The sequence below is a fragment of the Phyllostomus hastatus genome, unplaced genomic scaffold (genome assembly GCF_019186645.2).
Source record: "Phyllostomus hastatus isolate PE091 unplaced genomic scaffold, TTU_PhHast_1.1 phas_scaffold_78, whole genome shotgun sequence".
Lineage (NCBI taxonomy): Eukaryota > Metazoa > Chordata > Mammalia > Chiroptera > Phyllostomidae > Phyllostomus > Phyllostomus hastatus.
In genome coordinates, this window is record NW_025334041.1 from 72855571 (window position 1) to 72870536 (window position 14966).

Here is a 14966-nt window from a genome sequence, read left to right on the forward strand (position 1 = left end):
AGTCATCTGTAAGCACCCTGCCAGACCCACTTCACATGGAAGCAGAAAGCAGATGTAAATATTTCTTGCTGGACAACCCTTGGTTCCATGTCTGTGGGTGAGCAGAAAGCACTAATTCCCAAAAGTCTGGAATGCTGTGGTCCTGGATGCAGGTATCAGAAAGCTGTGGGTTATTCATTGCATGACCCTGAATGAACCTCTTCACCTCTCTAGGTTTTGCAGGTGCTAAGGCTGACCTCAGAGGGTGGGGTGAGCGGTAAAAGTAGAGCACCTGCAGTGTGCCTAGCACGGTGCCTGCAGTGAAGGCCTGTCCACTGTGTGCATCGGAAGATGACAGTGAGCCAACCTCTCCCTTCCTTCCAGAGTTCCATAGTCTTGCATTTCCCTTCAGGGACCACCATCACTGGGGTTGGTGAGCCAGATCAGAAAAGGTGAGAGAACTGCTCTGTGGATCAGACAGGGGGTCCAGGGAGAAGGATTTCTCCAACAGCCTGGTTCCAGGTCACAGAAAATCCGCTCTTCCTGGATGGTGTTTATTAAGACAGCATAATAATAACAGGGACATGTAGAAGGAGAGAAACATTCCTGTCTCATCCCAGAAGAAGTAACAGTTCCCAGGGGAAATGTCAGCTACTCTAACAAATACTTTTTAAAAAAATATATTTTATTGATTATGCTATTACAGTTGTCCCATCCCCCCCTTCACTCCCCTCCACCCTGCACACCCTCTCCCACCCTCATTCCTCCCCTTTAGTTCATGTCCATGTGTCATAAGTTCCTCAGCTTCTGCATTTCCCATACTATTCTTACTCTCCCCCTGTCTATTTTCTACCTACCGTCTATGCTACTTATTCTCTGTACCTTTTCCCCTTCTCTCCTCCTCCCAGTCCCCTGTGGCTAACCCGCCATGTGATCTCCATTTCTGTGGTTCTGTCCCTGTTCTAGTTGTTTGCTTAGTTTGTTTATGTTTTTGTTTTAGATGTGGTTGTTAACAATTGTGAGTTTACTGTACATGTTTTTTCTCTTCTTTTTCTTAGATAAGTCCCTTTAACATTTCATATAATAAGGGCTTGGTGATGATGAACTCCTTGAACTTGACCTTATCTGAGAAGCACTTTATCTGCCCTTCCATTCTAAATGAAAGCTTTGCTGGATAGAGCAATCTTGGATGGAGGTCCTTGCCTTTCATGACTTGGAGTACTTCTTTCCAGCCCCTTCTTGCCTGTAAAGTCTCTTTTGAGAAATCAGCTGACAGCCTGATGGGAACTCCTTTGTAGGTGACTGTCTCCTTATCTCTTGCTGCTTCTAGGATTCTCTCCTTCATTTTTACCTTGGCTAATGTAATTATGATGTGCCTTGGTGTGTTCCTTCGTGGGTCCAACTTCTTTGGGACGCTCTGAGCTTCCTGGATTTCCTGGAAGTCTATTTCCTTTGCCAGATTGGGGAAGCTCTCCTTCATTATGTGTTCAAATAACTTTTGCACTTGTTGCTCTTCCTCTTCCCTTTCTGGTACCTCTAGAATTCAGATGTTGGAACATTTTAAGATGTCCTGAAGGTTCCTAAGCCTCTCCTCATTTTTTTGAATTCTTATGTCTTCATTTTTTTCTGATTGGATGTTTCTTTCTTCCTTCTGATCCACTCCATTGATTTGAGTTTCAGTTTCCTTCCCATCGCTATTGATTCCCTGTACATTTTCCTTTATTTCACTTAGTGTAGCCTTCATTTTTTTCATGTAATTTGTGACCAAATTCAGCCAATTATGTGAGCATCCTGATTACCAGTGCTTTGAACTGTGCATCTGATAGGTTGGCTATCTCTTTGTTGCTTAGTTGTATTTTTTCTGGAGCTTTGATCTGTTCTTTCGTTTGGGCCATTATTTTTATTTATTTATTTATTTTGGCTTGTCACGCCTGTTACGTATGAGGGGCAGGGCCTTAGGTGTTCACCAGGGTGGGGCAACTTACGTAGCTGGGTTGTAACACTACATGTGGGGAAGGAGTCTGAGAAGGAACAATGGCGCTTGCTCTGCTGTCTGCCGGATTTCAGTCACTTCTGCCACTTCCCACAAGCAGATTGGGCCCTTCTGGTGTGGGTGGGTTTGTGTATGTTCTAGGACCCTGTGGGTCTCTCCAATGAACTCTCCTGTGAGGCTGGGAGTCTCTCCCACTGCCTCAACCCCCACAGGTGTTTTCAATCCATGTTTTGAGGCTTTATTTCCCCGAACTGGGACCCTGGGTTGCATGATCTGTCTCACTCCCCAGTTTCACCTGGTTTATCTGCACATGAATGTGGGACTGGATGCGCCGCACCCCTCCACAATCTGCCACCTCGCTGGGTCCACCAGCCGCAGCCTTGCTGTGAGTCCTCTCTGCCCTGGCCGTTCAACTCCCCCCGCCCCCCGACTCCGCCCCCTCCCTCCTGCCACTCTGCCCCTCCTACTGGTCTGGATGGATATGTTTACTTTAACTCCTGGTTGTTGTTCTTCCATACAGTTCAATTTTCTGTCAGTACTGGTTGTTTTTTTGTTTTTAAATTATTGTCCTTATTTTGGTTGTGCAAGGAGGCACAGTGTGTCTACCTACGCCTCCATCTTGGCCAGAAGTCCTCTAACAAATACTTTTAAGGGATCTAATAAATGTTGGTCCTCTGTAGCATCTTGAGACACTTTATTCTAATTTATAATGAAATCTTATCCCCAATTAGATAAGATTATTACATTTTGCAGACCTGAGTTTTGATGAACAATACCAGCCTGCTTTCACAGAGAATTTGGCTGCCCCCTCCTTGCCATTGGTAGAAAGACTGCAATGTGGCCAAGTGGGGTGGGTCCAAAATCTTGATTCACATGCACTCGCACTGTCCGGTAGGGAAGCCACTGTCTACAGGTGGTTGTGCAGTATTTGAGATGTGGCTAGTCTGAATTGAGATGTGATGTAAAAGTAAAACACACACTGGACTTCAAAGACTTATGAGAAAAAGAATATAAATATCCCAGTAGTAATTTTGTATAATGATGACATGTCGTTTAATGTTTTGGATATATTGACTTAAATTTAAAAATTGATAAAAATTAATTTTTAATTAAAAACTGATAAAATTCATTTCTTCTTAAAGATTTTTAGAGAGGGGAAAGGAGGGAGAAAGAGAGGGAGAGAAACATCAATGTGTGGTTGCCTCTCGAGCACCCACTACTGGGGACCTGCTCACAACCCAGGCATGTGCCCTGACTGGGAATTGAACTGGCAACCCTTTGGTTCACAGGCCCACACTCAATCCACTGACCTATACCAGGCAGGGCTGATAAAATTAATTTCATCCATTTTTATTCTCTTTTAATTAGGCTAATAAAAATTTTAAATTACAAATGTGGCTCAAATTATATTTCTTTTGACATGCTGATCTATACCTTAATATTTATGTGACCCTGGACAAACTTCTGTAATGTCTCTAGGACTCAGTTACCTAATTTTCTGTGCCTGGCACTTAGAAACCCCTCAGGAAATGGTGGCTATGGTGATTACTATTATTAAGAGTTCCAGATACTAAGATGGGTGGTGGGTAGGGGAATAAGAGGGGTACCAAGAAACAAAAGGCCAGAGTAGGATTTCTCAGGGGAGCTGCAAGCGATAGAGGAGAATCCCCAGGAAGGAAATCAGGGTTACAATAGTTGAGGAGTTACTGAGGTCTGGTATGCTACTACCAGCCTGGGACATACATTGGTGTCCTGAGGGAGCTGACACTTGGCCTAGACCCCACAACCATCAGGGAGATTCAAAAGTGGACACAGCTGGGCCTGCGACCCATTCACCCTCACCTTCACCATGCAGAATGCCTATAGGCTTGACCTCACCTATGCAAATATTACAATGTTACCCTTTGTCATGACAAATACCACTTTGCTAATATCCTTAGAAGGTGAGATCTTTAGGAAGGCACCCAATAATATACTATGAGCTGAAATGGTAATATTCACAGGGTACCAGAAGAGAAACAAAATTCATTGATTCTCTTACAGTCAAGGGAAGCTCTGTGCCAGGAGAAATGGACTGTCGGTAACTTCCAGGAAAAGATCCTGAAGGGTCATAGAGCTCTCACCGCTGACAAGGCCTCTTTTGTCTCCAAACCCCTCTTTGTTACACTACTGGCCACCGCATCTGTGTCATCGTCACCCCCATGTCTCGCAATGTGCTCTCTTCCTTTCCGACAGCACTCTTAGAACCTGAAGGTTCTGCCCTTGGCCATCATCCTCTTTTTAGCTACATGCTCTCCTAGAGAAACAGTTCTCTGTGGAGTTGATTTTGCCCGCCAGGGAACATTTGACACCATCTAAAGGCACTTGGTTGTCACACCTCAGGTGTTGGTGGGGCAGGTGTGCTACTGGCTTCTAGTGGGTAGAGGCTAAGAATGCTAAGCTTCCAGCAATGGAAAGAACACCCCCCTCCCCGCCCTCCACAACACACAACAAAGAATTCTTCAGACCAAAATGCCAATAGTCCCAATGTAATGGAACTAATGGGTTCTGTTGCTCTGGGTTCTATTGCCAGCTGCCAATGAGAACTGTGGCTCCCAATGCCAGAGTCTTATGAAAAGTGACTTATTTATTCAAAAGTTATACAGGTTTAGAATAGTGGCAAAATTCTGCTGTTAAATATTACTCCCTTTAGAAACAAACAAACAAAAAAACATGGGGACAATTATAATTGAACAACAATAAAAAAAAAAGAAACAAAAAACCCTCATAAACACACAGTCCTGTCCTCTCTTGCCAGACCACGCCAGTCAGAGGTATGGTCTCTCAGGAAAAGAAATAGGAGTCTGCAGCTTAGCTGGGCAGATTCCCGTGTGTATCCCAGCTTCCTCCCATCATCCGAGCTTGGCTAGCCAGGATACTGCTCTAAATCCAAAACCACATCTTCATCGTAGGCCAAGGGTGATCCTTATGCATCCTTTCAAACTGCAAAGGAAGAAGCCCATAAAACAACTTTGGTTAATTGCCTACTTCTGGTCACTATCTGTTTTACCAGGGCGTCCCTAATGTTCACAGGAAGAGCCCATAAATAACTCTGGGTAACTGCCTCCTGTCACATATCTGTTTAACAAGAGGAACAAATGGAGTTTGGAGCAAGATGAGGATTTGAGCTAACAGATCCCCACGCATACCTAAGAGTGGGTAGTCATATCCCTTCCCCCAGAAAGCTGGAACCACCTTTACCCGTCGGTCAATATGTAACTTCTTCACCCTCACCTTGCCAACTATCTAAGTCCTCAGAACAAAGAACCTGGGGCTCTTGCCACCCTCAGCACTTGCCACCCCTGCCCTTGCCACCCTTGCTCTTGCCTTTCTACACCACCTCAGCAGGGCCCATTCTCTTCCATGAGAACATATCACCAGTAAACCCTACTTGCACACCAATGGACCAAGTTTTTACCGTAACAATACCTTTATGATTCAACAGGCATTAATGGACAAGCCCCAATCTGTATCCCCAGCCTTGACACCTCCCAATTGCCATTGCTGCCTCTCCCTATGTATGGACAATCCTTAGATGCCTCTAAGAGCCAAACTGGCCCCTTTATTTTTTCTCAATATTTCTCCTCCTGGGTAGTAAGTGCTCCCATTCAACCAGTGTCCCAAGCTAGAAATCCCTGAGCCATCCTACATGTGCAATGGGATGTCATCAAGTCTAGACGACTTCTCGGGTGGTTATGTCTCCCATATCAACACCCTCCTTTCCACACCAGCTTCTGCTTCCTGGATAATGGCCAACGTTACCTCTTGGGACGACCCATCCACTGACCTTTATGGAAAAATTTTTTAAAATCCTCACCTAGGATATGTTTATTGATTTCAGAAAGAGAGGACAGGAGAGTGAGCAAGAGCAAGAGAAACATCGATATGAGAGAGAAATATCAATTGGTCGCCTCCTGCATACTGCCTGAACAGGGATCAGAGCTGCAACCTTCTGGTATAAGTTCGATCCTCCAACCTACTGAGCCACCCAGCCAGGGCCAAATTGACCTTTCTTTTCCCATCCATTTCACATGTTATTTTCTCAAAACACAAATTTGAAAATTCTCCACCTTGCCCCCAGGGTAAAGCCCAAATTCCCTAATTTGGCATTCTGAGATTGTTATCAACATGCTTTTCCAAACTTATCCCCTAAAACTCATCTCCCAGCCCCTAGTCATACCAAATTGCACACCCTTCCCCAAGTACACCATTCCCTTTTATGCCTTTGCTCAAGTTAGCCTTTCTCATGATGAGTAAATATCCTGGTTCCCTCATCACTGCCCGTATACACTTTCCATATACACTTAAATATGGAAAGTCTATCCATATTTAAGACATTGCTTCCATGAAGCCTTCCAGATTTCCCCACTGAAGTTAACTTCTTTCTGATCTCCATTATTTTACCTTTTATAGAAAATATACTATGTTTTGCTATGAACTGCATACACATTTGACTCCTTCGAGACTCTAAATTCCGTGAAGGCAGGCAGGGGCTGAGTCTTTACTTTTGTGCCACTTGTAGAAAATAACATATGCCCTACATATAGCAGTGTGGATGGAAAGGGGCCACAAAGGGGCTGATGGGCTCCAGGGAGGCCTGCATGGCAGCCTTACAAACTCAGAGACGTGAAGTAACCACAAAGGATAGTCTGAAATTAAAACTTATTAACTAAAAGCAGGTCATGGCAGGCAGTCATTGCCCTAAGCTACTATCTTCCATGACAAAAGTCAATTTTTACCTTAATTGAGCCTGTGTATTATCTTTAGCATCTACTGTAATTGTTGACTGTCAACTATTCTGTACCCACCTATATAAAAGAAATACGAGCCTATCATTTTACTTTTTATCCCATCCCAAATGCCCCCCCACTTTGCTTTGTCCTGCTTCTCTAATCTATCACCAATGTATTTCATGTAGCCCCATCTCTTTTGATTGTAATGTATAAAATAATGTGCAAAACTGCCATTTTCCAGAGCATTTTCTCAATCTTTTGAAGTTTTGCTTCCCAGCAATTGTCAGTTTGGCTCAAATCAACTCATAAAAATTCTTCCAGGTTTGGACATTTCTTACATTGATGATAGGCACTCACTAAATGTTTGGGATATTCAACTGAGAGATCTGAAAGAGAACTTCTTTTTCCACAGTGAAGACAGAAAAGTAATTTTTAATATATTTTTTAATTTTTTATTTACAGTTTACATTCAATATTATTCTGCATTAGTTTCATATGTATAGCATAGTGGTTAGAAAATCACATATTTAACAGAGTGGTGCCCCTGATGTTTCAAGTACCCACCTGGCCCCACACACAATTATTGTGATATTATTGACTGTATTCCCTGTGCTGTAACTTACATCTCTGTGACTACTTTGTAACTACCAGTTGTACTTCTTAATCCCTTTACCTTCTTCACCCCACCCTAACCCCTCTTTCCTCAGTCTGTTCTTTGTGTCTCTGAGTCTGTTTCTATCTAGTTTGTTTGTTTATTTTGTTCTTTAGATTCTACATATAAGTGAGATCATATGGTATTTGTCTTTCTCTGTCTGACATATTTCACTTAATGTAATACTCATTAGGTCCATCCATACTGTCACAAAAGGTAAAATGTCATTCTTTTTAATGGCTGAGTAGTAGTCCATTATGTATATGTGCCACAGTTTTGTTTTTGTTTTTCCTTTTTCAGAAACAGCATTTTTTAAAAAAATTGTACAGCATCTGGCACAAATAAAGCCCCTTTCTTCATACAAAGTCTTTTATTACAAAATCATAAGAATGTAATTCTGTAACATAGGAATATCACACTCAAGCACACCATATGACATTTTAGGCAAAATGTTCAAATTGCTGTCCAGCTCATGTGAGACATTCATGTACCCTACCGACCATACTCAAGCAGGTGTTACTTCTGCTGGACACCATATATATTTTTTCCATCACCATTTAATCACCTTATAACTACTCCCCACAATCACCACCCTGTTGTCCACATCTGAGTCCTTTTTCCTTTTTGTTCAGTTCCTCCACCCCCTACCCTCCCCCACCTTAGCTGTCATGCCACTCTCTTTCTATGGGTCTGTCTCTGTTTTGCTTTGTACCATAGGTTTTTAATCTTTTTTTTTAGGGGGGGAGCAGGGGAGTTCTCAAGATTTTGTTTATTTGAGTAGTTTGTAGCCATCATCATGTTTGATTCTGAGAGGCAAGCAAGGGAGAGAAAATTCTTGGACTTATTTTTGAGTCTGAGACATTGAAGCTGAAGCATGCTCCTGGAACATCAAGGTCACAGCTAATACAGAAGAGAGCTCTGAATCTGCACGAGGCCCTGTCTCAGGCAACAGCAGCCCCAAACTCCTGCCCCACACCACCACACAGAGAGGTGTGTCCAAGCTGGCACCCTTCCTAGTCCCCTGGAGAGCCCACCGCACAACAACAGCGGAGCAGGGGCTCCCTGTGCATGTGCACACTGCCACATGCACTCTCCAAGCACACAGGTCCAGGACAGGCAGCCTGGGCAGAGCCATGTGGCTTTCTCAGAACACAGCACACCCATACAGAAGCCCTACGTAGGGCTCAGGTCCAAGCAGAGATATCTCTTGCAGCCTTGCCCATCACATCACAGGGGAGGGTCCCTGGGTAAGCCAGGCAGGTAGCCATGGCCAGTGTGGCAGCCTCACCAGTTGGCATTCACTGCCTTGATAATACTCATGCAGTTCTAGGTCAGGCAGATGCCACAGATCTGAAGTAGGGCTATGCCCACAAAGACACAGGCCACAATGATCAGGTTGTCCTGTGGTCACTTAAACTGGCCCACTTAACCTTTAGTATGAATAGAGCCCTGCTGCTCCAGCTCCAGTTTGAGCTGGACATCATAACCACACTGGATGTTGAGAACATCTTCCATACGGTCCCTCACGCAGCAGGAAAAGGGCACCCCCCACAGAGCTCCTGGCTGGGGTTCAAGTCAGTGCAGTTGAAATAGATATTAAGGTTTAGTCATTAGGCCCTTGGGCTCCCCAGCAAGACCAGTATTACTGAGCAAAGTCAATGAAGTTCTGGAGGTCAGTGTCGTCCTGCTAGGTCTTGATATTGTTGTTCAGTTGTTCTTGTATCTACTCCTTGAAGATGAAGGCCAGGATCCCTGTCACCACCTCCAGGAAGAAGATGAGGCTGAGAAGCACTGAGAAACACTTAAGCAGGAAGCTGTTTTCCTGGAGGGCCCAATGCAGCCAGCAATACCTAGCACCGAAATGACACCTCCAGCCACCACAAACTGCCTCACCGGGGTCAAGCCCTCCCAGATCTGTCAGCACTGAGATGTTGAAGAGAATGCCTTTCTCACCCCATGCCCAGAGGCCGATGGCCAGGAATAGGGTGTCCAGTAACCAGCACCCAGAAGACAATGTTGGACCCAGACAGGAAGTATTTCCTGCAGCAGCCAACATCGGGGTCCTGGAAGTGCTGGTTACTGGAAGTACTGGTCCTCACTGGGCATGGTGAGCAGCAGCCTGCAGGCCCAGTAACTGCAACCAGGGGGTCCAGGCCCACCCCTCCACCAGCCTCCTGGCACCTGCGGCTTCATGGCTAAGCTCGACTCATCTATTGATGGACACTTGGGTTGCTTCCATATCTTGGCTATTGTAAAAAATGCTGCAATGAAAATAGGGATATACATATTTTTTCAATTGGTGTTTCAGGTTTGTTTGGGTACATTCTCAGAAGTGGAATCACTGGGTCATAAAGCAATTCCATTTTTAATTTTTTGAGGAAGCTCCACACTATTTTCCACAATGCTTGAACCAAGACAAGATACATTTTATTAGCAGAAACCCATAAAGAAATTTCTTTTTTTTAAAGATTTAATTTATTTATTTTTAGAGAGGGAAGGGAAGGAGAGAGAGAGAGACACACACACACATCAATGTGCGGTTGCTGGGGGTCATGGTCTGCAACCTAGGTATGTGCCCTGACTGGAAATCGAGCCTGCGATGCCTGGTTTGCAGCCCGCGCTCAATCCACTGAGATACACCAGCCAGGGCCCATAAAGAAATTTCTTTCCTAAATTTTGGACTTTTTTTGTGAATAAATTAATGCTAAATGCTGTGGGTCTTTGTATGTTGGTTATGGAAGGATGAAATGAAGATCAACCTTGAACCAAAAATATTAAGATCATGGAATGAGAAGTATTCATTTATTAGCTGTATTTTTCCTACTTAGAATGCTCTTAGTTCATTGAAGACTATTAAGAACTTTTTATGTATTTATGTAAATAAACTTCTTTCTTAATTTTTAATTGTAGTGAGAGGGAAAGGGAGGGAGAAGAGGAGGGAAACACTGATGTGAGAAAGGAGCATCAGTTGGCCCCTCCCCCATATGCCCAGCAGGGAACCGAACCTGAACCTGCCACCCAGGCGTGTGCCTTCACTGGGGACCAAACAGGTGACCCCTTGGTTTGTGGGATGGCACTCCAACCACCTGAGCCATATTGACAGAGTTATTAAGAACTTTTCAAAAGACTGTTAGAAACTTTTGATTTCCCTCTCTCTTCTCAAAATTGTACTCATCATTCAAAGCTCACCTCAGTTTTTTGAAAAACTACTGATTTTTCCAGCCTTAGTTCATTTCATTGTCAATACTCCCATAGCACTTTGAACTGTATTTAATACAATTTTCTACATTCTACTTTCTATATTCTTTTCTACAATTTTCTACATTCTTCTACTTTCTATATTCTTTTATTATTGTTTCCTCACCCTGAAACTCCTGTAGGACAGAGGCCACAACTTAATTTGTCCAGTTCTTGGCACATAGATCATAAATGCTGAACTAAATGGAATCATCTAATTTTGAGTGGTCCTAGAAGAGCTAGCCCAAACTTCCCAACCCACTTGGAGTTCATTTGGACTGAGGTTTGACAGCTGATTAAGAGATCCATCACCTAGCCCTGGCTGGTGTAGCTCAGTGGATTGAGCACCAGCCTGTGAACCAAAGGGTCACCAGTTCAATACCCAGTCAGGGCACATGCTTGGGTTGTGGGCCAGGTCCCCAGTAGGAGGTGTGCGAGAGGCAACCACACATTGATGTTCTCTTCCTCTCTCCTTCCCTTCCTCTCTCACTAAATAAGAGAGAGAAAGATCCATCACCTAAATGGATCAATGGATTTCAGAGATTTGGCCTGCCTTGCATGTTAGGATGGCCTAGAAGTGGGCTAGATCCTCACCAGCAGGAACACTGTTGGCCCAGTGATTCCACCCGCCAAATACATTTGTCCTCAGTAATCCCTACTTTTACATCTACCCCTGGCATTCTTTTCCTTTAGGATAGTGGTCTTCAACATGAACCCCTCAAGTCTTCAAAGACAAAACTACTTTTATAGTAATACTGAGATGTTATTTGCCTTTTTAACTTTGTGGACATTTGCACTGATGATACAAAAGCAAAGGTGGGTAAAACTGTTGACAACTTAGCAGAATGACACAGTGGCACCAAGTTGTAGTAGTAGTCATAGCATTCCTCCCTGCTGTGCATTTGCAATTTTTTAAAGCGCCATTTTTTGCCCTGACTGTGTGGTTCAGTGGGTTGGGTGTCAGCCTGCAAACTGAAAGGTCTCCATTTGGATTCCTGGTTGGGGCAACATGCCTGGGTTGTGGGCCATGTCCCCAGTTGGGTGTGTGCGAGAGGCAACCAATCCATGTTTCTCTTCCACATATGTTTCTCTCCCTCTCTTCCCCTCTTTCTAAAAATAAATAAAAAATACATATTTAAAAATGCTATTTTCCATTAAGAACACCCTTAATGAAGCAGTACAAATTATTAATTAATCCTTGATACTAGAGTACATCTCTTTTTACTATTTTGTGTGAAGAAATGGGAACTATGCACACAGTACTTCTGCATATGCATGGATGGTTGTTGTCTGACAGTTCTAAGAAAAAGCATTTGTGCAATTAAACTACAAGCTGAGCTAACCTTAGTTTTCATATTAACTATTATTTTTTTGAGTAATGCAGACAACTCGTCACACTTTCCCAGTTTCTATTAACATCTTACATTTATTACAATTGATGAGCTAACACTGATATATTAACAAAGTCCGTACTTTACATTCAGGTTCACTATTTGTGTTGTACATTCTATGTCCTTTTTTTTTTTTAATCCTTACCTGAAGACATTTTTCTCATTGCTTTTGGAGAGAGAGAGGGAGGAAGAGAGAAGAGAAACATTAATTGGTTGCCTCCTCTATGCGCCTGGACCCAAGGATTGTACGCACAGGGACTGGGGATGAAATCTGCAACCTAGGTATGTGCTCTGACCAGGAATCAAACCTGCAACCTTATGGTTCCTGGATGAGCTCCAGCCAACTGAATTTCACTGGCCAGGGCCAGTCTATGGGTTTTGGCAAAAGTCTAACATGTATGTACCATGACACAAATACATTATTGTACAGAATACTTTCATTTTTCTAAATCCCCCGTGCTCCACCTATTCATCCCTTCCTCCCTCTCCTCAATCCCTGGCAACCACTGATCTTTCTACTATCTCCATAGTTTTACCCTTTCTAGGGTTGCACATACTTTGGATCATACAGTATATAGCCTTTTCAGATTGATTTCTTTCATTTAGCGATATGCATTTAAGTTTTCTCCATGTCTTTTAGTGGCTTGATAGCATTATTTTGTGAAAGGGCCATGTATGCAAAGCAGCTCCCAAAAGCCAAAGCAGCTGATAAGCCAAAAATTGAAGCAGACAAGTCCAGTTTGTTGGTTTTGAGAGTTTAATAGGGAACTTACATACAAAAAGCAGTTTTGGGCAGCAACAAAGCAAATGGGTCCCTGCACCTTCCACCCCCAGATTCTGAAAACAGTGAGAAAGCTGCGTGGATAATCAAAGGGATCAGATGCTCAGAGGCTTGGGTGCCAGGGCGAGGTAACAGAAACACTGAGGGCTCCTTACCCTGCAGAGAGAAGTAATAGGAGTCCTGTGGTCAGCTGTGAGCTGCATTTCAGAGCTCACCTTGGGGAAGGAAGAGGGAGTGAAGGTGGTGGATTAGCTTTAAGGTGGAGTCACTTATGTCCCTCACAAGTTGATTTCATTTTATCACTCAATATTCCATTGTATGGATGTGTCACAGTTTGTTTATCCATTCACTTATTGAAAAACATCTTACACGCTTCTAAGTTTGTGCAGTTATGAATAACGCTGCTATACATTTGCATGCAGGTTTTGTGTGGACATAAATTTTCACCCAGTTTGGGTAAATGCCAAGGATCACAATTGCTGGATCATATGGTAAGAGCATGTTTAACTTTATGAGAAACTGTCTTCCAAAGTGGGAGTATCATTGTGTATTCTCACCAGCAATGAAGGAGAGTTCCTGCTGCTTCACATTCTCACCAGCATTTGTTGTTATCAGTGCTTTGGATTTCAACCATTCTAACAGGTATCTCATTGTTGTTTTAATTTTCAATTTCCTAATAAGATGTTGAGCAGCTTTGCTTTTGTCATCTTCTGTTTGTTTGTTTGTTTTGTTTATAACTAAGCACCATTTACTTGAAGGGACATCAGACAAACTATAGTTATTCAGACTGGCACATTTGACTGATATTTTCCTAAAAATGAAGGGACTGAGCCTGAACCTTCAAGAAAAATAATAGACAGTAATTGTTGTCAATGATAAAATTTAAACCTTCAGGTGAAAAACTAAAATTCTAATTTAAAAAATTAGAATTTGTATTGGCCACTGTGAGTTTGGCAGCTTCCCTATATTTAAGAGCCTCTGCCTTTGGAAGACCTGCATACCTAATGAGACAGTAAATGACTTTGTTTTCCAATGTTTTACTCATGTGTGATTTTATAATATCATGGCATGAGTAAAATGTCCATTGAAAGTACAAGATATACTGATGGTTTTAATATAACTGAGCATAAAGTTCATTGATTTCAATTTCCATATCTGAGTAACCTTTAAAAACTACCACTTATAAGTTTAGGTGTACTATCAAAGGATATCCTTAATTATCTAAGAGGCTATTAAAATACTTCTCCCTTTCTGAACTAAGTATCTGTAAGGCCAGATTTCCTTCTTACACTTGTATCAGTCAACTCCATTTCACAATAGATCCAATGCAGAAGCAGTTATGAGAATCCAGCTGTCTTCAATTAAGCTCTAACAGTAGAGATTCACATGTAAGACAATATGAACTACACTTTTTGAGAAATTTTTGTGCAAATATACTTTTATTAATAAAAACATTGTTTATATAAACATTTAATTGGCATACCTTTTTAGTGAATCAACAGACATTTCTCAATATGGTAAATAAAATCCCCATAAATAAAAGCTCTTTAAGGTTTTCAATATGGCTTGTAAAGTGTAAAGGAGTCCTAAGACCAAAAACCGTGAGAGCTGCTGCTCCTGTATGCCCTCCTCTTAGCCTGCTGGCCAATTCCAGGGCAGAGAAGTAAGATACTACAGTGCTATTGAAGACTGGCTTCTCTAAAAATCTTCCTGATTGTAGGATAAGTGGAGGCAGTCTGGCTTCCTCACTCAGGTGTCTGGGTAACTAAGGGGAGCAGTGTTCCCATAGCCTTAGAAAAGCCCTGATAACCAGTGTTCTCATAGCCTTGAGACTGGGTTCGTTAAACTGTTCCTATAACATGGAGAGGGCTCACATGCGCAGAATTATGTTACATAATGTTCTGGCAGTTTTCCAGCTTTGTTTCTCTCTAGTAATTAAACAAGGAGGGGCTTACCACTAGTTACACACGCAGCTTGCAGTGTGCGTGGCTCGCCCACCCGTGAATACAAGTATGACAAGTATCCCCAAGGCTACACGCATTTTCTTCCATCTCCCAGAGGCAAGAGTGGATCTGCCCGGCCTTGACGGGTTGCAACATACAGAGGAACCGCACATTCTACATCATTTCTCCAGTTACGTTGTTCTGGTTTCCTCGACTGC

The 14966-nt window shown here is 42.8% G+C and overlaps 1 pseudogene; it reads right to left on the reverse strand.

Moving 5' to 3' along the window:
* Window positions 1-8165: 8165 nt before the first annotated feature.
* LOC123811288 lies at window positions 8166-9589 on the reverse strand (annotated as a pseudogene).
* Between the last annotated feature and the right edge of the window lie 5377 nt (window positions 9590-14966).